Genomic DNA, 23,530 nt, shown 5'->3' on the forward strand with positions numbered 1-23,530 from the left:
AACCATATGATTATCTCAATAGATGCAGAGAAAGCATTCGATAAAATTCAACACCTTTTCATGATGAAAACTCTAAGCAAACTGGGTATAGAAGGAACATTCCTCAATACAATCAAAGCAATTTATGAAAAACTGACTGCCAGTATCCTATTGAATGGGGAAAAGTTGGAAGCATTTCCACTGACATCTGGTACCAGACAGGGATGCCCACTCTCACCACTGCTATTTAACATAATTCTGGAAGTTTTAGCCAGAGCCATCAGACAAGAAAAAGAAATTAAAGGAATACAAATTGAGAAGGAAGAAGTCACTATCCCTCTTTGCAGGCGATATGATTCTTTATTTAGGGGATCCAAAGAACTCTGCTAAGAGACTATTGGAACTCATAGAAGAGTTTGGTAGAGTAGCAGGATATAAAATCAATGCACAAAAATCAACAGCCTTTGTATACAGAAGCAGTGCCACGGCTGAGAAAGAACTGCTAAGATCAATCCCATTCACAATAGCTACAAAATCAAATACCTTGGAATACACTTAACCAAGGGCGTTAAAGAACTCTATGATGAAAATTACAAAACCTTAAAGAAAGAAATAGAAGAGGATACCAAAAATGGAAAAATCTTCCATGCTCATGGATTGGAAGAATCAACATCATCAAAATGTCCATTCTCCCAAAAGCAATTTATAGATTCAATGCAATGCCAATCAAGATACCAAAGACATTCTTCTAAGATCTGGAAAAAATGATGCTGAAATTCATATGGAGACGCAGGAGACTTCGAATAGCTAAAGCAATATGTACAACAAAAACAAAGCTAGAGGCATCACAATACCAGATTTCAGGACATACTACAGGGCAGTTGTAATCAAAACAGCATGGTACTGGTACAGAAACAAATGGATAGACCAATGGAACAGAATAGAAACACCAGAAATCAACCCAAACATCTACAGCCAACTTATTTTTGATCAAGGATCTAAAACCATTTCTTGGAGCAAGGACAGTCTATTCAATAAATGGTGCTGGGAAAACTGGATTTCCACGTGCAGAAGCATGAAGCAAGACCCCTACCTTACACCTTACACAAAATCCACTCAACATGGATTAAAGACCTAAGTGTACGACTCGACACCATCAAATTATTAGAGAACACTGGAGAAACCCTTCAAGATATTGGCACCAGCAAACACTTCCTGGAAAAGACCCGGGAGGCACAGGGAGGCAAAGCCAAAATTAACTATTGGGATTGCATCAAATTGAGAAGTTTCTGTACTGCAAAAGAAACAGGAGAGTGAAGAGACAACTGACAGAAATGGAAAAAATATTTGCAAACTATGCAACAGATAAAGGGTTAATAACCAGAATCTACAATGAGATCAAGAAACTCCACAAAAACAAAAATAAACAATCCACTTAAGTGATGGGCCAAGGACCTCAATAGACATTTTTCAAAAGAGGAAATCCAAATGGCCAACAGGCACATGAAAAAATGTTCAAGATCACTAGCCATCAGGGAAATGCAAATCAAAACCACATACAGAAATCTACCAACAACAGATGCTGGAGAGGATGTGGGGAAAAGGGACACTAACCCACTGTTGGTGGGAATGCAAACTGGTCAAGCCACTATGGAAGTCAGTCTGGAGATTCCTCAGAAACCTGAAGATAACCCTACTATTCATTCCAGCCATCCCACTCCTTGGAATTTACCCAAAGAAAATTTAATTGGCAAACAAAAAGCTGTCTGCACATTAATGTTTATTGCAGCTCAATTCACAATAGCTAAGACCTGGAACCAACCCAAATGCCCATCAACAGTAGACTGGATAAAGAAATTATGGGATATGTACTCCATAGAATACTATACCGCAGTAAGAAACAATGAAATCCAGTCATTTGCAACAAATTGGAGGAATCTGGAACATATCATGCTGAGTGAAATAAGCCAGTCCCAAAGGGACAAATATCATATGTTCTCCCTGATCGGTGACAACTCACTAAGCACCAAAAAGGAAACATGTTGAAGTGAAATGGACACAATGAGAAACGATGACTTGATCAGCCCTCACCCTGACTGTTGATGAACAACTTAATACATTATCCTTCTTAGTATTTTTTTGTCTGATCTACTTAATACTATTGGTTTAATTCTGTAATCAATACACAGTTATTTTTAAGTGTTGAAACTTAACTGAAAAGTGATCCCTGTTAAATATAAGAGTGGGAGTAAGAGAGGGAAGGGATGTACAATTTGGGACATGCTCAAGCTGACTTGCCCCAAATGGTAGAGTTAGAAACATAGCAGGGGATTCCAATTCAATCCCATCAAGGTGGCATGTACCAATGCCATCTCACTAGTCCAAGTGATCAATTTCAGTTCACAATTGATCACACTGATAGGTCTAAGAGTCATAGGGATCACATAAACAAGACTAGTGTCTGTTAATACTAACCGATAGAATAAAAAAGGGAGAGAACGATCCAACATGGGAAGCGAGATACACAGCAGGCTCATAGAATGGCAGATGTCCTAAATAGCACTCTGGCCTCAGAATCAGCCCTGAAGACATTCGGATCTGGCTGAAAAGCCCATGAGAGTATTTCAGGCATGGAAAGACAAGACACTCTGGAAAAAAAAAAAAAAATGACCTAAATGAAATATCTCCGTGAGTGAGATCCCAGTGGAAAGTACAGGTCTTCAAAGAAGGAGGTACCTTTCTCTGAAGGGAGGAGAGAACTTCCACTTTGACTATGACCTTTTCTAAATAAGATAGGAGTTGGTGAACTCAAAAGGCTTCCATAGCCTTGGAAACACATTACTGGAGCATAGGGAGATTACTGATGCCATAAACAGGAGTGTCAATTTGTAAATTCAACAACAGGAGTCACTGTGCACTTACTCCTCATGTAGGATCTCTGTCCTTAATGTGCTGTACATTGTGATTTAATGCTATAACTGGTACTCAAACAGTATTTTTCACTTTGTGTTTCTATGTGGGTTCAAACTGTAGAAATCTTTTCTTATTGTATACTAAACTGATCTTCTGTATATAAAGTGAATTGAAAATGAATCTTGATGTGAATGGAAGGAGAAAGGGAGCAGGAAAGGGAAGGGTTGCGGGTGGGAGGAAAGTTATGTGGGGGGAAGCCACTGTAATCCGTAAGCTGTACTTTGGAAATTTATATTCATTAAATAAAAGTTTTTAAAAAAAAGTCTGGTGGTGAGGTTTTGGTTTCATTGAGCCAATTAATTTGATTGCTTTTTTATACTCCCTTTGCTGTGGCCATTATTAATGAAATCTTTTGTCTTTTTTATTACAGTATGATATAAATCCTTTACATGTGTAAGAAATTTCCACTTCCAGAACTATGCTGTATTTATCAAGGATGCCCCATGCCAGTACTGGCCAGGGTTAAATCGTTTTAGGGTCTTTTATTTCTGTAGACTAACCTGGAGTCAGGAAATCTGAGTCAAGAGCGAGCATATTCACTTACTTGATCATCTGCCACCACTCCCTCTGATCTTTACTCCTGGGACACGACCAGCCGTGCAGCACAGTTCCCTCCTGCCCTCATGACAAACTTTTCAGCTCTTGTTGTCAGATCCCGGGAAATGACATTGTAGAGGATCATTCCACTCTCTTTTTATATTTTAATAATATTTAACTTCAAAGGAAAATAGTTGGGATCCTCTGTCCATTTCTTCACATGAATGGATTTTTCTATACACATTTTTGATGTAAAGAGTTTCATAGAACACCAGCTCCATATAACCATAGTATGCTGTAAAAGGAATGACAGGACTTCAAATCCGTAACTCTAAGGCCTGGGTCAAGTTTAATAATAATAAAATGATGAACATTTATAAAGTGTTTACAGTATTCCTAACTATGTCTAAGCCCTATGAAAATATCAGCATATTTAATTGTTCTATTTAAATGGCCTTCCAAAATTTAATTCATTTTCACACAGGAAAATAATAACTTAGAAAAATTAAAAATTGATCGTTTATCATTTTATTTTTAAAATACATGAATGTATGTATTTTGGAAATATTTGTTCCTCATTTTGTACTTTGTGTCTTCACTTGAGCTAAAAGGATAAAATAAATAGGAAAAATATCAGCAACACAAAAATATAAGGAATATCAAAGGTACCATGGGTCAAGGCAAAATAAAACTGCTATACACTTTAATTTTCATTTTTCATGAAGCATGTAGTTATTTACAATTGTAATCAGCATAGCCTTATTTGTATTGAGAAATGAAATTAAGCAAACCAAAATCAAAATGTGTATTTTTTAATATTCAGTAGAATAAACCATGGTCTTTGTTAAAGATTACACATCAAGTATTTTAAAAGTCTTTTTTTAATAGAACTGAATACATTGGAAAGTATACAAACTACTTTCAAAATGTTAGTAAAAAACACATGTATTTTTAAAAATAATTAATTGGATGACTATTTTTAATTAGTTCCAGTTCCTGTATGGTTTTCATGTTGTAGAGGAAATCTTTCCTAGGATTTGGAATTAAGGTTCAACTTTGGAGAATTCAGATCCAACCTTCACTTATTCCTGGTCATTAATATTCTCCTGGATCATACAACAAAATAGGTACAGTTTACATGTAGCTGCCAATGCAAGCATTTCCTTGCTGCTGCAATTAAGAAGAATTTCTTTAGATACCAGGATATATTCATTGTTTTTAAGATATTTTGTATCTTTTCATTGATATTTCAAAAGATACTTGAATGAAGGAATACCAAAACCTTTTTCAAATTGGACTTTATTATATTTTCAAATCAAATACTCTATGGGGCTGGCACTGTGGAGCAGTGGGCTAAAGCCCCAGCCTGCAGCACCAGCATCCCATATGGGTGCCGGTTCTAGTACCAGCTGCTCTACTTCTGATCCAGCTCTCTGTTATGGCCTGGGAAAGCAGTAAAGATGGCCCAAGTCCTTGGGCTCCTGCACCCACATGGGAGACCTGGAAGAAACTCCTGGCTCCTGGCTTCGGATCAGCTCAGCTCTGAACTTTGCATTCATTTGGGGAGTAAACCAATGGAATGAAAGATCTCTCTCTCTCTCTCTCTCTCTCTCTCTCTCCCCCCTCTGTGGTCTTCTACCTCTCTCTGTAACTCTGTCTTTGAAATCAATAAAATAATTCTGTAAAAAAATCAAATACCCTCTTTGACCATCTTCTATGCTTTTTTCCCCCACTTTCTTATTGTCACATGTATTCCTTTTCTTTTTCCCATTATATTCTCTAACACCCGAGATTCCCTAGTGTTTCATCACCTTCTCTAATAGAACTAGACCACAGGAAACATCAATTCCAAAACATTCTTGCCCAAGTCACAAGACACTTGTTCCTTGCATTTTCTTTCTTTTTTTTCTTTCTTTTTTTTATTTTTTTGACAGGCAGAGTGGACAGTGAGAGAGAGAGACAGAGAGAAAGAAAGGTCTTCCTTTGCCGTTGGTTCTCCCTCCAATGGCCGCCGTGGCCGGCACGCTGCGGCCGGCACACCGCACTGATCCGATGGCAGGAGCCAGGAGCCAGGTGCTTTTCCTGGTCTCCCATGGGGTGCAGGGCCCAAGCACCTGGGCCATCCTCCACTGCACTCCCTGGCCACAGCAGAGAGCTGGCCTGGAAGAGGGGCAACCGGGACAGAATCCGGCGCCCCGACCGGGACTAGAACCCGGTGTGCCGGCACCGCTAGGTGGAGGATTAGCCTAGTGAGCCGCGGCGCCGGCCGTTCCTTGCATTTTCAACACCATCTCCTTAGCAACTATTGCTGGGGCAACCCAACCTCTATGTTGGCCAAACATATGACTCTACAGCAGAATCCTGCAGGAAAAAAAGCATACGATTACATAGTTTTTATTCTAATTTAAGGAGAAGCCTAATGTTGCTGGGATGTAAGTAATCAATACGGTAAAGCTAGTTCATCATTCCCCTCAATAGTATACTCTCTCTTGTGCCTCTTTGTTGTAACATAAGCATGTACATATTTATTCCATTTTCTATCACTGCTGTCACAAATAACCACAATGTTAGTGACTTAAAGAAACACAAATTTACATATCACATTTTTGTGGAACAGAAGTATGACTATACCAGGATAAAATCAAGGCATTGGCAGGGATGTACTCTTTTTGGTGGCTCCAAAGGAGCATCTATATCTTTGAATGATCGTAATGCTGGCAAAAATTAATTATCTGTGGTTGTGATATTGGAGACTTCATTTTCTACTGTCTGTCTGCTGATGGCCATTTTCAGCTATTAGAGACAACCCACATTTATTAGCTCATAAACCACCTTCTTCAAAGTCAGCAACAGTAGCTTGAATCCTTTCTCATTTAACACTTCCCTGCCTCTGTTGGTGTACCACTTCTCTAACAGTTTGAAATAGTCTGTGCTTATTCCATTAGATTCAGTCAACCCTGATAATCTAAAATGATCTCTCATTTTTGAGGTATGTAACATTAATGAAATCATCAAAGTCCACTGTCACATAAGGTACCATAATTACAGGTCTCAGAAATTAGAGCGAGGGCTTCTATGAGGGGAGCACAAGTTCACTTGCCACAGTATATAATCGTGCTTTGTGTATCACAGAGAAAACTGACATTATAAAATTCACACCTGATCCTCTTCACCTCACACACATGTATCAACTGCCACTCAGTCTCCTCATCATGGACTAAATTCTCCATTTATTTCTATGTCTCATGTATTACACATTTTCTTTTAAGAGGATACCACTAGAATAGTTTTAGAGAAAAGAAGGAAGGAAAGAAGCAAGGAAGGGAGAAAGAAAGAGAAAGAGTGGGAAAGAGAGAGAGAAAGAAAGAGAGAGGGGGTGGGAAGGAAGGAAGGAAGGAAGGAAGGAAGGAAGGAAGGAAGAAGGAAGGAAGGAAGGAAGGAAGGAAGGAAGGAAGGAAGGAAGGAAGGAAGGAAGAAAAGAAGGAAGGGAGGGAGGGAGGAAGGAAAGAAGAGGCTGCCACTGTGGCATAGCTGGTTAAGTTGCCACCTGGGATGCCAATACCTGGACGCTCCACTCCCTTTCCAGCTCCCTGCCAATGCACCTGGGAAAGCATTAGAAGATGTTCCAAGCGCGTGGGCCCTTGCCACGCGGGAGGCACAGAAGCAGCTCTGGGTGCCTGGCTTTGGCCTGGCACAGCTCTATCTGATGAGGACATTTGGGAATTGAACCAGCAGATGGAAGATCTCACTCTCATTCTCTCTCTCTCTCTCTCTCTCTCTCTCTCCCTCCCTCTCTGTAACTTTTCTTTTTTAATATTTATTTATTTGAAAGTCAGTTACACAGAGAGAGGAGAAACAGAGAAAGAGAGGTCTTCCATTCCATGGTTCACTCCCCAATTGGCCACAACAGCCAGAGCTACACTGATCTGAAGCCAGGAGTTTCTTCCAGGTCTCCCATGCGGGTGCAGGGGCCCAAGGACTTGGGCCATCTTCTAATGCTTTCCCAGGCCATAGTAGAGAGTTGGATCGGAAGTCGAGCAGCTGGGTCTCAAACTGGTGCCTAAATGGGATGCTGGCGTTTCAGGCCAGGGCATTAACCCGATGCACCACAGCTCTGGCCCCAATGTCTGTGACACCGTCTTTAAAGCAAACAAAAAATAAATATAAAAAATGAAAATAGTATGTCATGAAAAATGGTGCTTTTGAGGAATATTTGGAGAAAGTGACATCAATAATAGAAAATAAAGTACATGCAAATAAGTAGGAAGGATAGACAAAAAGGCACATAAACATTTACATAAACACAGACATAAACATATGCATATGTATATATATGTGTGTGGTATATGAGAATTTTGTTGAGCCAAATTTTAAGTCAGTAAGCATGTATTAAGCTGCCATGTTATTTGTACAGAAATAACCACTTACACAATAAAATGGGTAGGCAATTAAATATTATCATGGTCCACAGGTAATGAATTAATGTAATAACTACACAGTTTTGAACACCTATATTTAGAAGGTTAACTAAAGGAGTTTATTATATATTTAATCTTGATTTTATCTCAGAGAATTATCAAATCTTTTAATATGGAAAACAAACTAAAAGCACTTAATGTTTATAGATGGTCTACTGTGCAATAGGCACTATGATCACTGCTCAGACTTTAGACCAATCAGACATAGATTAGGATTGCTACTTTAATACTTTCTGGAGGTGTGAATGAAACCAATTGATTTACTTTTGTTAAAATTTAAAGAATTGAGATGCTATTGGAGTTGAGAAATAATTATAATAATTACAAGTAAATAGAGATACTCTTCAAAAACTTTCCTTACCTGTAAGTTTGTAAGAACCTATGGATTTACATTTTTTAAAAAATCTAAAATTTCAAAATAGGCATTATTTTAAAAATGGCTCCTTAATTTTCTTAACAATTGCATAAAATATAATTATTATCACAAGTTATTTTTATTTTAAAGAATGTAAAAAGAAAAGAAATACTACACTTAATAGAAGTAAAAAATGGGGCTCTTGATGTAGCACAGGGGCCTAAGTTGCTTGGGGTGTCACCATCCCATGTTGGAGCACTGGTTTCAGTCCTAGCTGCTCCGATTCCAATCCAACTCTTTGCTAATTCACCTGATAAGATAGCAGGCAATGAGTCTAGTTCTTAGCTCATGTCACTTATGTGGGAGACCCTGATGGAGTTCCAGAATCCTGGCTTCAGCCTGGACTAGTCCCAATGGTATCAATTGGGAAGTGAAACAGCATATGGAAGATTCTCTCTCCTTTCTCTCCCTCTCCCTCCCTACTTTTCTCTGCTACTCTGACTTTCAAATAAATAAAATTTTAAAAAGTAAAAAATAACAAAGCTGTCAGCTCATTGCTTAACCTATGTATGGATTTCTCTGTTTGGAAAAACGTTTTCTAGAATAGGTACTGGCCACTATGGTATTAATCAGCTTTTCACTACTATAATGAAATACCTTACACAGAATACTTGTGAAGAAAGGAGGTTTATTTTGATTTATGGTTTTAGAGGTGCACAGTCCAAGATTGTTCAGGTTCTACTGGTTTTCCCATCTGGTGAGGGCGGAAGAGGGTAAAGGTGGAGCATTGCAGAATGATCAATGATCATCACATGTTGACACAGGAAGTAAAGAGGCGAGGCTCAACTTGACTTCTACAACTAACCTTAGGAAAACTGCCTTCTGTGGTTACACCACTGATGACCTGATGACTCCCCTTAGGTACCACCTTCCAGAAATCCTACCTGGATTAAATTTTCACCCAGTCTCTAAAGCTTAGTCAAGTCTTTAACACATGGGCATTTAAATTTTTTTTAAAATTGTTTTAAATGATTTATTTTTTTGAGAGGCAGAGTTACAGAGAGATGGGAATAGGGGGAGAGAGAGATCTTCCATTCACTGATTCACTCCTCAGATGGCCTCAACTGACTCAGGCCAAAGCCAGGAGCTTCTTCTGGGTCTTCCACATGGGTGCAGGAGCCCAAGCACTTGGGCCATCTGCTGCTTTCCCAGGCCATTAGCAGAGAGCAGGATCGGGAAATGGAGAAGCTGGGACTCAAATCAGCACCCATATGTGATGCTGGCACTGCATGTGGAGGCTTAACCTACTATGCCACAGTGCCGGCCCCTAACACATGGACCTTTTTGGGTATTATTAAAACTAATACCCAAATCATAAGCTCTATCTATCCATTATTTTAATTATACACTCACAGGCCAAGTAAATGTAGGGCATAATAACATATTTCTCCAACATAGCTTAATATAGTAATCTGGTACAAATTTGACTTGGAATTTTTTTATATAAACTGAAAAATGAATTTTGCCATAACACAAATGAATGGTTTTCTCTACTGCGAAGGATAATTAGATAGGCCTGACTCCTTGTAGCATAAGGAGATGGCTCAGATTCAATGATTTCAAGTAGATCACTGTAAAATAACAGGTCTAATAATTCTCTTCCACAAATTGAAAAGACTTAGATTGAAAGCTGTGACAATTATACTGGTGTTCAGCTTTTAAACCTGATGATATTGCCATACTCAATGTTAAAGGGATTTAAAATGACACTTTACCTTTCCACCATAGTCACGAAGGATAGTGTATTACAACTCATATTCATCACTTTGTCAGTATAATTAATGAGGTCATCCCAATATCAATGCATGTAGTTTAATACCACATGATGAAGAATCAGAATATCGTAATAAATTATAGAATAATCATATTTTAAAAGTGTAACTGTTTCAGTTGTATTTCAGAATTAATTTGGATCTTTATCTAAATGATGGACGGTAGTTGCCTCCTTGCACTTCAATATATTGTAAGTTGAGAATTGAATAATTTCTACATGTTTAGTACTCAGAATTGGATCATCTTAACATCTAAAGGCCATATGCAATTATATAGGGTTATGTAAGTTATAAATAACTTTGACTGATGATGGCTTCCATTTCCAGAGAGCGAAAATGTGCACTCCTTGAGTAATGACAATCATGAACTTTAATGAAGTAGCATATGTTTTATTAAAGCCTAAAACTCTTTTAAAAGTAAATGTGGAAACTTCTGATCTTCATGCTTCATAGAAAGTGGAATTTTCTGTTTAATATAGAAATAACAATAAAATCTACTCCCAGCCCTCAGGAAAGATGCTCTCCAAGCTACTTTTTGTTTGATTATCTTACACTAAAGAATGTATGGCTTCTTGCTTTAGCTTTCCCTTTTACCCCTCATTAAAAATCAAAATTATTTCCACAAAGTACAGCTTCAAATATAATGACACACTTCTTGAGCAAAATGAAGTTTGAAAGAGTAGCCGAATGATTTAGAACTTATTCAAAACTCTTTTGATTGAAAAGAGCTACAAAAATTCAAACTTTTAATCTGCATATTTAAATTCCAAGTTTCTAATATTTAATCTTGCTTAAAACTCGTTATTACAGACACTATTGTGTGTTTTCTGTATTTCGACTTGCAACTTCATTTAGACCTGAACAGATGATGGAAGGCAAAATATTCAATTAAATTCTAATTGTGATCGAATTTGGGAAGCTTGATTTGAATAAATATTAGATATTTTAAATGGCTTTTTAAATAGCTTTCAGCATTGATAGTAATTTATTATGGTCCTACATCTTTCTAAAAAACAGAAAATATTTTATGTTGAATTTTAACAAAGTAATACAAAAAATGAGTAAGAATTTTTGGATTTCTGTCATTATCAACAAACCCATATTAAGCCAATGTAATGCAAATAATACAATTTCAAGTAAGGAGTTTTTATGTTGAAACTTTCTATATATTGCTTTTTTTCTAGTACCTTTACTTGAAACATCATTTAATCAACAATTGTATCTGAACATAATTTTATCAGAGAAAATAATAAAAGAAAACAAAGTATTTTAAACATGAGAGGATTATCTATATAGGATTTCTTTCTAAAACAAAGCCTCTTAATTATGATATAATTGCTTGTTTTTAAAAATATTTTCACAATCAGCAACTGATTCTTTCCCTATGAGACCTGAGATTCTGAAAAGCATAGAATCGGCCATTTAATGTTCACACTGTCACACTAGATTGTTTCTGTTTCACTTTTAACTGAACCGAGCAACTCTTTTCTTCTCCACACATGATCAATATGTCTTTCCCTTGTGCTGTTGATGTGAGAGCCTTCCATTGTGGATTTCTAGCATTCCAGCATGCCTTCTCAACTACACACTTGCTCCCAAATGAGCTCATTACTCTTTAGCTGTATTAGATCATTGATAATTTAGGTAATGAAAAGTTAGCTTCTGTTTTTCTAGCTTTATTGAGGTTTAGTTGACAAGCAATCTTGCATCTATTTAATGCGTACAAAACAGGGAGTCAGCATTACCATGCCATTCTAACAGGTATGAGCTGATATTTTTATAGTGATTTTGGTATGTGTTTCCTTGACGATTAGTGATGTTGGACATTTTTTACTCTCTTGTTGACCATTTGTATGTTGGCCATTTGCATGTATTTGGGAAAAATGTCTTCTTGGGGGTCTGACATAGTGGCGCAGCGGGTAAAGCCATCGCCCGAGATGCTGACATCCTGTGTTCACGTCCCAGCTGTTCCACTTCTGGTCTGGCTCTGTGCTAATGGCCTGGAAAGAGCAGCAGAAAATGACTCAAGTGCTTGTGCCACTGCCACCACATGGGAGCTCCTAGCTCCTGAATGTGACCTGGTGGTTGTGGCCATCTGGGGAGCTAGTGGATGAAAGATTTTTCTGTGGGCATATCTCTCCCTCTCTCTCTATCTCTCTTTCTCTAACTTTGACTTTCAAAAAAAAAGCTTAAAAAATGTCTATTTGGGTCCTTTGAACAGCATTTTTTTAAAGTATTACTTATTTTAACTGCTTTGTAGAAATTCACTGATGATTTGTATGAATTTATCACATGCTCTGGATATTAATCCCTTACCAGATTATGGTTTTCAAATAGTTTTATTCCATTGGCTATATCTACAAACTGTTCATTGGAGGTTGTTTACTTTGCTGTGCAAAAGCTTTGTAGGTAGTTGTAATCCACTGTTTATTTAGTTTCACAAATTTACTGATTTAATAACTTTTCCTAGAAAATTGATACAAACTGCTATTGCTTGCGATCTAAATGGCTTCTATCAAGAAAACCAGTTTCTATCACTAATAATAGTGCAACACCAACATGTTTTCAGTTTAGTAAAATTTCAGATACACACTGACAATTATTTCTTCAGCATTCCATACTTTAAGAGTGAATGAGTTGGAGCTGGCACTGTGGCATAGCGGGTAAAGCCACTGCCTGCAGTGCTGGCATCCCATACAGGCACCGGTTTGAGTCCCAACTGTTCCACTTCCGATCCAGTTCTCTGCTATGGCCTGGGAAAGCAGTAGAAGATAGCCCAAGTCCTTGGGCTCCTGCACCCGCATGGCTTCAAATTGCTCAAATCCGGCCGTTGTGGCCAATTGGGAAGTGAACCAGCAGATGGAAGACCTCTCTTTCTCTTTCTCTGCCTCTCCTCTCTCTGTGTAACTCTGACTTTCAAATAAATACATAAATATTAAAAAAAGATACTCATTGGGATGCCAACTATCACTAATGTATACCAATCCCATTATCAAAAAAATAAAAAGAGTAAATGAGTTAATATATACCATCACCTATAACATCCTGCAAAATGCCACTAATGTCACTGAAGCTCAAGTAATATTTTATTTTTACAGTTCCAAGTGACATTTCACATTTGCAGCACAAATTGATTATAAATCTTGACGATGTTAGGGATACCTAAAGAATTTGATTGCAGAGACATTAAAAATAGCCACACACACATTTAACGACAGAAATACACTTTCAGAAATACATCATTAACTGACTTGTATGTGAAAATCCATATTGTCTTTATACAAATTTGTATGATTTTGGTCAATCACTTGATGTGGCCTCTTAATCAGGAAATGAAATTAACAAGAAGCTCCTGTGGGTGTAACATTGGATACCATTTGGCAGTAAACGTTTGTGTGTGTGTGTATAGGAGTATAAAATAATGAAAAAAACTAATACAATAACTATATAAATCAATAACATATTTATTATCATTGTCAAGTATTATGTTCTGTACATGTTTGTCCTGTTATACTTTTATGCTGCAGGTGGAACAGTAGTTTTGTTTACACCAGTGACAGTAAAGCACCTCAGTATTGAATTTCACTATGATATTAGGATGGTTACAGCAGCATCAATAGATGATAGGAGTTATTTCTCTGTATTATAATTTCATAGGACTTATATGCAGTCTATTGATTGAACTATTTTATGTGGTGCATGATGGTATCTTTGAGTAGTGTAGGCACAAAATTAAACCTGATTCTGTACCATAGCTAATTATTTACAAGATGATACAGCCTAACCTTCTTATATTGAAAATGATTCCTCCAAAATTCAGGACATAATTGAATCTTTAACAACTGAATTTCTTAAAGCAATAGATGACTACCACATTATTACTAAACAATAATCAGTAGAGTTAAACTTTCTAGTGCCCCAAATGCTTTTATCTACAGGGGAAAAATGATATTAATAATTATGATTCTTCTTACTCTTCCATAGTTGCCCTTGTTTTCATAAGTTTCCCAGCTCCCTAAATGTACTATTTTTTTTCTAAAGATCAGTTTATTTATTTGAAAGAGTTGAGAGGGAGGGAGGGAGAGAGAGAGAGAAAGAGATCTTCCATCCACTGGCTCATTCCCCAAATGGCTGTAACAACTGGGGCTGGTCCAGGCTGAAGCCAGGATCTTCATCGAGTTTGCCCAAGTGGGTGGCAAGAACTCAAACAATTAAGGGTGATTTTCCCCTGCTTTTCTCAGGCCATTAGCAGGGAACTTGATCAGAAATGGAGCATCCAGAACATGAACCAGCACCCATATGAGATGCTGGTATTACATTATCTGCTATGCCACAACACCGACCTCAAATATACTATTTTTATGAGCTAAAATCTAATGTACACGTTCACACACAGACACATGGAAAAATAGAATAAAGGAAATCAACCTTTTCAATTAAAGTCTTGTTATCCACATCTTCTCTTTACTCTTTCCTGAGCTACCATTCCCAATTCTCAGTTCTCCCAAAGGATTATTGAATCAGTCAATGAAGGCAGCTTTGATAAGTGGGAAACATTGCACAGCCACTTAAAAGTGCTGAACAGGGGAAAAATAAATTGAAAGGAAACGAAGTGCCTCTAACTGTACCAAGAACGTGAGTTAATCAATATTAAAAATCATGTGAACTAAATGCAAAATCCTGAAAAAATAGATCTATCATAGTTATGGTTTCCTTCTGTGTTTTATTCTACAGTGAAATGAACCATGAAGAACTTCATATCCTTAAACAAAATACAGCCTATTTTTTACATTCATAAATTAAACTTGTGGAAGTTTGACCTGGACAACAGCAGAACAAGAATAGATAGGAGAATCCAAATTAATTGCTTTGAAAAAAAAAAATAATAACAATATAATAATAATAACAAATAATAATAGCAAATAACAAATAATAAAAATAACAAATAATAATATCGAGGTAGATATTTAGTGCAGCTGTTACATCACTGCTTGGGAAGCCCACACTCTTATCAGAGTGTTTGGTTCATTATTATCATCTATGCTCCCAGTACAACTTTACTACTAAAGCACTCCCTGGGAGGCAGCTAATGGTTCCGTACTTGGATCCTTGCCATTTGTAAGAGATCCAGATTGAGTTCTAGGCTCCTGGCTTCAGCCTGAGCCAGCTGTGGATATTATGGGATTTGGGGGAGTAAACCAGTGAGTGGAATATCTCTCTGTTTGCCTGTCCATCTTTGCGCTCTGCCTTTCAAAAAACACCAAAAATTAATAAATAAAAAAATTAGAAAATAATATCTTATTATCAAATACCATAAGGAGGGGATACTAGATACCATCATAGTAAAGGTAATACAGTAAAACTGAACAAACATAAACCAGGTCAGGAAAAATTTAGATCCATCCTTAATACAACTAGAAGTAAACAAAATAAATATGTGAAAATTATTACAAACAATATATACTTAAAATTAGTGTGTTGATATTCCATTTTTTCAGAAAATAGTAATATAGAAAATACATATGGATTACATACTAATACATAAAATTATACATAAGTGAATACATATGAAAACAAAACATTTTTTAGAAAGAAAGCACAGAGTGAAAACAGAAAAGGTAGAATAATAAAGTTAAAGTTAGAAACAAACATGCACATTATTTTGTAATTAAAGTGGAATAGGGGCCAGTGCTGGGGCGCCGAGGGTTAAACCCCTGGCGTGAAGCACCGGCATCCCAATTGGGCTCCAGTTCTAGTCCCAGCTGCTCCACTTCTGAATCAGCTCTCTGCTGTGGCCTGGGGAAACAGCTGAAGATGTACTTGGGAAAGCAGCAGCAGATGGCCCAAGTCCTTGTGCCCCTGCACCCATGTGGGAGACCTGGAAGAAGCTCCTGGCTCCTGGCTTTGGATTGGCTCAGCTCCGACCGTTGCGGCCATCTGGGGGAATGAACCAGTGGATGGAAGGCCTTTCTCTCTCTGTCTCTACCTCTCTCTGTAACTCTGCTTTCAAATAAATAAAATAAATATATTCTTAAAAAATGGAGTATTAATTTCATCCTTAAGTTCCTAGTAGCTAAAAAAAGAGTAAAATATACACATTTCATAAATCACTTTGTTTGATTTTTAAATTATTTATTTATTTACTTGAGACAGACAGACAGTGACAGATGGAGCTCCTGTCTTCTGGTTCACTCCCTTGATACCCACAATAGCCGAGGATGGGCCAGGCCAAAACCTGGAAGCAGAAACTCAGTTTGAAACTTCCATGTGGCTGGTAGAAACCTTACTGAGCTGTTGCCTCCCAGAGTGCACGTGAGTATGCAATTGAAATCAAAAATAGAGCTGAGGGGCTGACGCTGTGGCTCAGCGGGTTAATACCCTGGCCTGAATTGTCGGCATCCCATATGGGCGCCGGTTCAAGACCAGGCTGCTCCTCTTCCGATCCAGCTCTCTGCTATGGCCTGGGAAAGCAGTAGAAGATAACCCAAGTACTTGGGCTCCTGCACCCACATGGGAGATCCGGAAGAAGCTCCTGGTTCCTGGCTTTGGATAGGTGCAGCTCTTGCTGTTGCGGCCAATTGGGAAGTGAACCATTGGATGGAAGGCCTCTCTCTCTCTCTCTCTCTCTCTCTGCCTCTTCTCACTCTGTGTAACTCTGACTTTCAAATAAATAAATAAATCTTAAAAAAAAAAAAAAGAAATAGAACTGAGACTCGCTGCTTTAGGACATGTGTGGCATCTTAACCACCAGAATCCAGGCTGACACCACTGTGCTTGAATGATTATAAATACTGTTTTGGTTCATGGAAAGGATGTTGTTTACTTTCAATGAATCCTGAGAGCAATATCCCACCTCATCCTTACAGTTTTGTAAATGTCGAGCCTATGTGAAGTGAATGATAATATCATTTACAACACCTTTACAGTAAATAATAAATTTTAAATTTTATATAAATTACCATGTGTATGTATATGCCTCAAAGCAATCTAGGGTACAGTGATAAAACTTCAGTACAGTAAAGGAAAAGTCATGAAGATCAGAAGCAGTAACATCTAAAATTGAAAGTACCACTGGGCTTGATCAACATCAAAAAAAGATAGAAGGTAGATAGAGGCAGATAGATAGATGGTAGGAAACTGTCCTTTTGAGTAACACTGATTACTATGACACTGAAGCAGAGGCATAAATTTTATCCACATGACTGCTTACAAGTGAATGATAAATCTTTGTACAGATTGGATTATATAGCTTTTTTTTTTTTTTTTTTGACAGGCAGAGTAGACAGTGAGAGAGAGAGACAGAGAACAGAGAGAAAGGTCTTCCCTTGTCGTTGGTTCACCCTCCAATGGCCGCCGCGGCCGGCGCCCTGCGGCCGGCGCACCGCGCTGATCTGATGGCAGGAGCCAGGTGCTTATCCTGGTCTCCCATGGGGTGCAGGGCCCAAGTACTTGGGCCATCCTCCGCTGCACTCCCTGGCCACAGCAGAGAGCTGGCCTGGAAGAGGGGCAACCGGGACAGAATCTGGCGTCCCGACCGGGACTAGAACTCAGTGTGCCGGCGCCGCAAGGTGGAGGATTAGCCTAGTGAGCCGCAGCGCCGGCCAAATTATATAGCTCTTGATGCTTAGAATACGATAGGTAGATAGATAGATATAGATAGATAAAATTAAAGAAATACATACATAGTGGAATAAGTATATATATTGAGCTATATACCATCTATGTAGTGATATCTATCTATATAGATATTTATATATATTTATTTATTTTTATATATATATATATATTTATATCCTAGTAAGTCAGAACATGGACAAACTTAAGGTAGATGCTCATAAGATATTTTTTAAAGATATATTTATTAATTTGAAATTCAGAGTTAGAGAAAGAAGGAAAGACAGAGAAAGAGAGGTCTTCCATTCGCTAGTTCAGTCCCCAGTTTGCCACAGCGGTCAGAGCTGTGCTGATTTGGAGCCAGGAGCCAGGAGCTTCCTCTAGGCTTCCCACACAGGTGCAGAGGCCCAAGGACTTGGGCCATCTTATACTGGTTTTCCAGGCCATAGCAGAGAGCTAGATCAGAAGAGGAGCAGCCGGGACTTGAACCAGCACCCATATGGGATGCCAGCAGGCAGTGGCTCTACCCACTATGCCACAGTGCTGGCCCCAATGCTCATAAAATATTTGAGGACAAATTAATAATAGAGTACTTCATGAGGTAACACCAGTTAAAACCTGATGAAAATCTGAAAAATCATGAACACAAAGCAGTTATGAAGGAAATTAAATAAAACTATGCTCCCTTTTGTCCTCATAGTAATTATATGATAGATTACTTAAAAATTTTAAATTACTTGTAAAATATTGGAAAATGATACCTTATAATTTCTATAATTTAAAAAAGGAAACATGGTTTGCATTTATGAAATGTTTTAAAATAATTGCAAATATTTGAGAAGCAGATACCAATATCTAAAGAAGCGCTGACTACATTCAAGAATCACAGAAAACACTGAATTTGGAAAATATATCTTAAAATTAGGTGAATTTCTATTATCTGCACAGTTGTTGCAAAAGTTCTTTATTCAGAACACTTTTTATAATGTATCTTCATAAAATTGTAAGGCTGTGTTGCTTTAATGGCTTAATTGTGAATATTATCATTCATCATTTACAGTTTCCTAGGCTGCAACATGGGAGAAATCAAGGTGCATGAAAGAAGAGAAACATAATTTTAAAACAATGGAGTGATCATAGGCAATAAAAAATAAGGTGATAGATTACCTTGTCTCTACCTTGTCTTATTCTAGAACTATAAGTAAGCAGACCGGTGAACAGTTGTATTTATATTTTTATTTAAGTAAAATGAAGACAGAAATTTACATTACATTTTAGATAAATTCAAGTTTATCTTTGGAGGTTTGAATGATCTAGATTAACTACCTATCTTTTGTAATATTGTTCATTTCCTCTCTTTGCATTTCCCACTTTGAATTTGTCATTTCAATTGCAATACCTGTGACTGCGATTGCATACATAGAATCTAAGGACCAGAAGAAAAAAAATCAATAGGCCACTTGAGAAATTAAAGTAGGCACTATGTATGTAAGAATTTAATGTGAGTAGAAATATTAGTTTGGCTGTAGATTTGTCCTGGTAGGAAGTCTGCAGGAGAGCAGAGACAGTAATCAGTTTTGTTCACGACTATATTCTCAGTGCCAGCTACTGAATGTGTCACTTAGAAAAACTCAATAGGTATGTATTAAATTATTTTGAGAGTTGCCACCATGGGGGAAAAAGGTGAATCACTCACAGACTAGGGAAGCCATCTGTGAGCTGTGTTCTTATAAATATCAAAAAGAATGGCTCAGATTCTTTTCACAATATATCTACTCTATGAAAATCTTTGGCATATGGAGAAAAATAAAGTTTCTGTTATGGGAGAAGAAGTGCCTTATTAACTAAAAAAAATCAAAAGAATATTTGAGGCATTTTCACTAAGAAAGCAGCTGGTAGATATCTTCAGTGTTGCAGCAAACCAAATTACTGTTCAAGTTGTTGTGGAACAACCTACTGATCCATCCTGGCTTGCCCGATTTGTAGCGTTTCCTCACAGCATGCTTGGTGAGGGGTTTGCAATAATGTGGAAGATAAGGCACTTTGTTACCATCAACTGATCCTGCACACACAGGTGTCTTATCTGCAGCTTGCCTTGCAGCAAATTTCCTGGTTACATCCTACAGTGTCAACATATTTTCCAACTTTGCTTATATTATATAAGCTATGATAGCTATCTATACTAAGACATTAAGCCACATATTGTCATCTCGTAGTACAATTAAGAAAATTTTTGTATTATTCAGATACAAAATCATATTGTTTTGGAAAATCACATATTATAACAATTTTAATATAAAGATGCCAAAATTTTAAATACAGAAAAGAATTGGAGCTTTCTATCCACATTCTGTCTTCATAGTCAAAGTGCATTGCTTTCCAATCTATCCATTATTATCACATATCATTTTAGGCAGAATAGACCCAGTAAACAAAAACAGCTCAGTTTGTGTGAAACACTTAAGCATAATCAAACTCGGTTTTTTGTTTTTTTTTTAAATAACATAGTAAGCTTTAGCAATGGAGATATTTTTAACTGTTATCCTAAGCTATAAAATGGGCACTGAATTCAACAGGTTTTAATCTAAATTTTTGTTGACTGATAGACTACTGTGTTCAAGAAATATTGTGTACTTCCACTTCTCAGAGCACCTGTTCTGAGGACTATATTAGGTAAGCATTCACCTGCTAGCTGCCAGGGTTCTGAGAAAAAAAAAATCTGGCCTTTTTCCATATCCTCTCATTATAATTCACACAGTAGCATTCTCTCCAAACATAGAGGCAATAAAAAGTTTCATGCTAATGAATGTCATCAGAGAGTCCTATCTTAGGTCCACAACAGACATTGATTCTAAGACCAATGCCTACACAACTGTAATGTAACTCCAAGCAATTTATCATACTGTTCTGAACCTCAGTTTCAAAAATTCTTAAAATGAAAATATTAGTATTGATCTTGTGAGTATTAAAATACTAAGCAAACAATAAGGTGCAACATATGACATTTCATCAATACATATTAGCTGTTACTCACTGCAGTCAACAAATACTTGAATGCCTAAGGTGAGCTGTGTGGTAACATCACAATGCAACAGAGAAAAAGAGACAAAGTCTGCTTTACTGAACCTGGTTCAAACCCTAGTTAACATTTATTATTTTGGGTAGGTTAGTCCCCTGATAATTAACCAATTTATCCAGTTTGTCTACTTTTATTTTTACTTTATTGTATCTTTATTTTCTTCATATCAATTGTATTCGCTGGTATTTTTACAGAAAATTGTCAAGAAAATCTTGTTCAGTATTGTGTTTGTAGTACATGGAACAGAATTATTAGGATCAACAAATAAGTCTTTAAGGTAATCTGTGGGGATAGCTGTTTGGTCTCGCTCTTACTGTGCTGATTAAGGCATCAATATCCCATATCAGAGTGCCTGGGTCTGAGAACTGGTTCCAGCTCCTGACTTGAGCTCTTGGCTAATTGTAGACCCCAAGAAGTAGTGGTGATGGCTCCAGTAAGTGTGTTTTTGTCACCCATATGACAGGAACTGGACTGAGTTTCTACCGCCCAGATTTGTCCTTGGCTGTGCCCCAGGCATTGCAGATATTTGGGGAGTGAACCAACAAATGGGAGCGCTTTCACTCTCTTTCTTTCTCACTCTAAAATAAATTTTAAAATTAAAATAATAATCAATTAACAACTTACTTATGCTTCTGTTTCTTAATCTTATATATGAGAATCAAAATAGTACATAACGTTTTTAAAGATTTATGTATTTATTTGAGAGACAGAGTTACAGAGAGAGAGGGGGAGATACAGAGAGGTCTTTCATCTGCTGGTTTACTCCTCAAATGGCCGCAACAGCTGGAGCTGGGCTGACCTGAAGCCAGGAGCCAGGAGCTTCTTCCAGGTCTCCCACATGGATGTCAGGGCCCAAGCAATTGGGCCATCTTCCACTACTTTCCCATGCCACAGCAGAGAGCTGGATTGGAAGTGTAGTAGCCAGGACTGGAATCTGTGCCCATATGGAATGTCAGTTCCACAGGCAGAGACTTAACCTACTAAGCCACAGTGCCGCCCCCAATAGTGCATATATTAAAAGATCATAGAGAATAATAAGAGATAAAAAAAAGACTTAGAATGGGGCCTTGACAATGCAATTAAGTTCATTACATTATAGTGTGGGGAATTTTTTTTTTCTTTAACATGCAGCTATTTTGCCTTGGTGTCAGTAAAGTGTTAGTTTCTGAGAGGGAAAAATATGGTTACTTTTAGAGGTTGGTAGTGTAATCAGTGCATAGAAGGGACAAAATGATGACCAATGTTCTCAGCAAGACAGAGTGGAGAAGCAAAACATTTCATCATACTACTTGGAACAGCATGCAGTTTAAAATAGAATTGTATCTCTGAACTATATGAAATCTGTTATCTATGTATTAACAAAAAATATATGAAGTGCTTATTTCTGAAATTTTCCACTTAGTACTTGCGAACTACAGTTGACCATGGGTCACTAAAACAATGGAAAGCGAAACTATCATAAGGGGAACTATGATTTTTTTTCTGGGTCTTTCATGATCCCCTAGAGAAGCAGTCAAAAAGGCAAAGTCTTGCATTTTTTAAAATTTTTAAAAATGTTTAATTAGTTTTTAAACAGCATCCATGTTATTTGTCACTAAAATTCTAAGAACACAATACTTCTTTCCTCCCTCCCTCCTCCTCTCTCCCTACAACTCTCCAACTCTCTTTCCTTCTCTCTTTCTTTTTTTTTTTAGTTTTTGAGATAACATATGTACTCCACAATCTATACAAAGCAAATCTAGAGAACAAAGAACAAAAGCAGCCAAAACTTTATTTTTATTGAACTTTATGACAACAAGATATCAAAATGTATCTTCACCTAATCCACTTTATATTATATTGCAGTATTTATCTTATTTTATGTGAAGGGAATCACAGAAAGATGTATGCAGATTTTGCAAAGTAACTGTTTTAATAGCTGAAGATTAATGTTCAGATTAAGTAACTGAAGATTAAGTACAAAATTCTAAATGAAAAATTAGTGACATAGAAATTAAGACTTTTAAAGCTATACATTGAGGTGGACATTGCCATAACATGCAGTTGAGATGCAGTGAAGACACTTACATCTCATATCTGAGTGCTTGAGTTTGAATCTTGGCTCTGGTTCCAAACTCCAGCTTCCTACTAAGGCAGATCCTAGGAGACAGCAGTGATAACTCCAATAATTGAGTTCCTGCCATCCGTCTGACCTCAACTGAGTTCTCACTGCAGGCGTTTGGATAGTGTACCAACAGATGCTAGTGCTCTCTGTGACTCTCAAATATATATAGACAGATGATATAGAAAGATAATGCATAAACACATAGACAATAGACAGGTAGAAAAAACTGTTTATGACCTAAAATGATTTGAATATCAATATAAATATCAATTTATTTTCTTTATATCACTGATATTTCCTTAAATATTTCAAAAGAAATAAACAAAAGTGAACTCTGTGAAATTGTTATGGTATATCATGAGGTAGGAATTTTTTGTCCACTAACATTATTTTATGACATTACCTGGCGTCTACAGGTATATTTGAAAACAAACCTAAAGGCACTGGTAGCTTTTAAAAATTACACAATTAAAGCATCTGATTTATTGTTACACAATTATTAACCAAGAATCAAATTATTTTGAGAAATGGTGCATTGATTTCTTCAACATCAAAGAACATGTAGCCTTAAGAAATGTA

The sequence above is a fragment of the Oryctolagus cuniculus genome, chromosome 6 (assembly GCF_051225735.1).
Source record: "Oryctolagus cuniculus isolate XC-2025 breed Fujian yellow rabbit chromosome 6, ASM5122573v1, whole genome shotgun sequence".
In the NCBI taxonomy this organism is placed as follows: Eukaryota; Metazoa; Chordata; class Mammalia; order Lagomorpha; family Leporidae; genus Oryctolagus; species Oryctolagus cuniculus.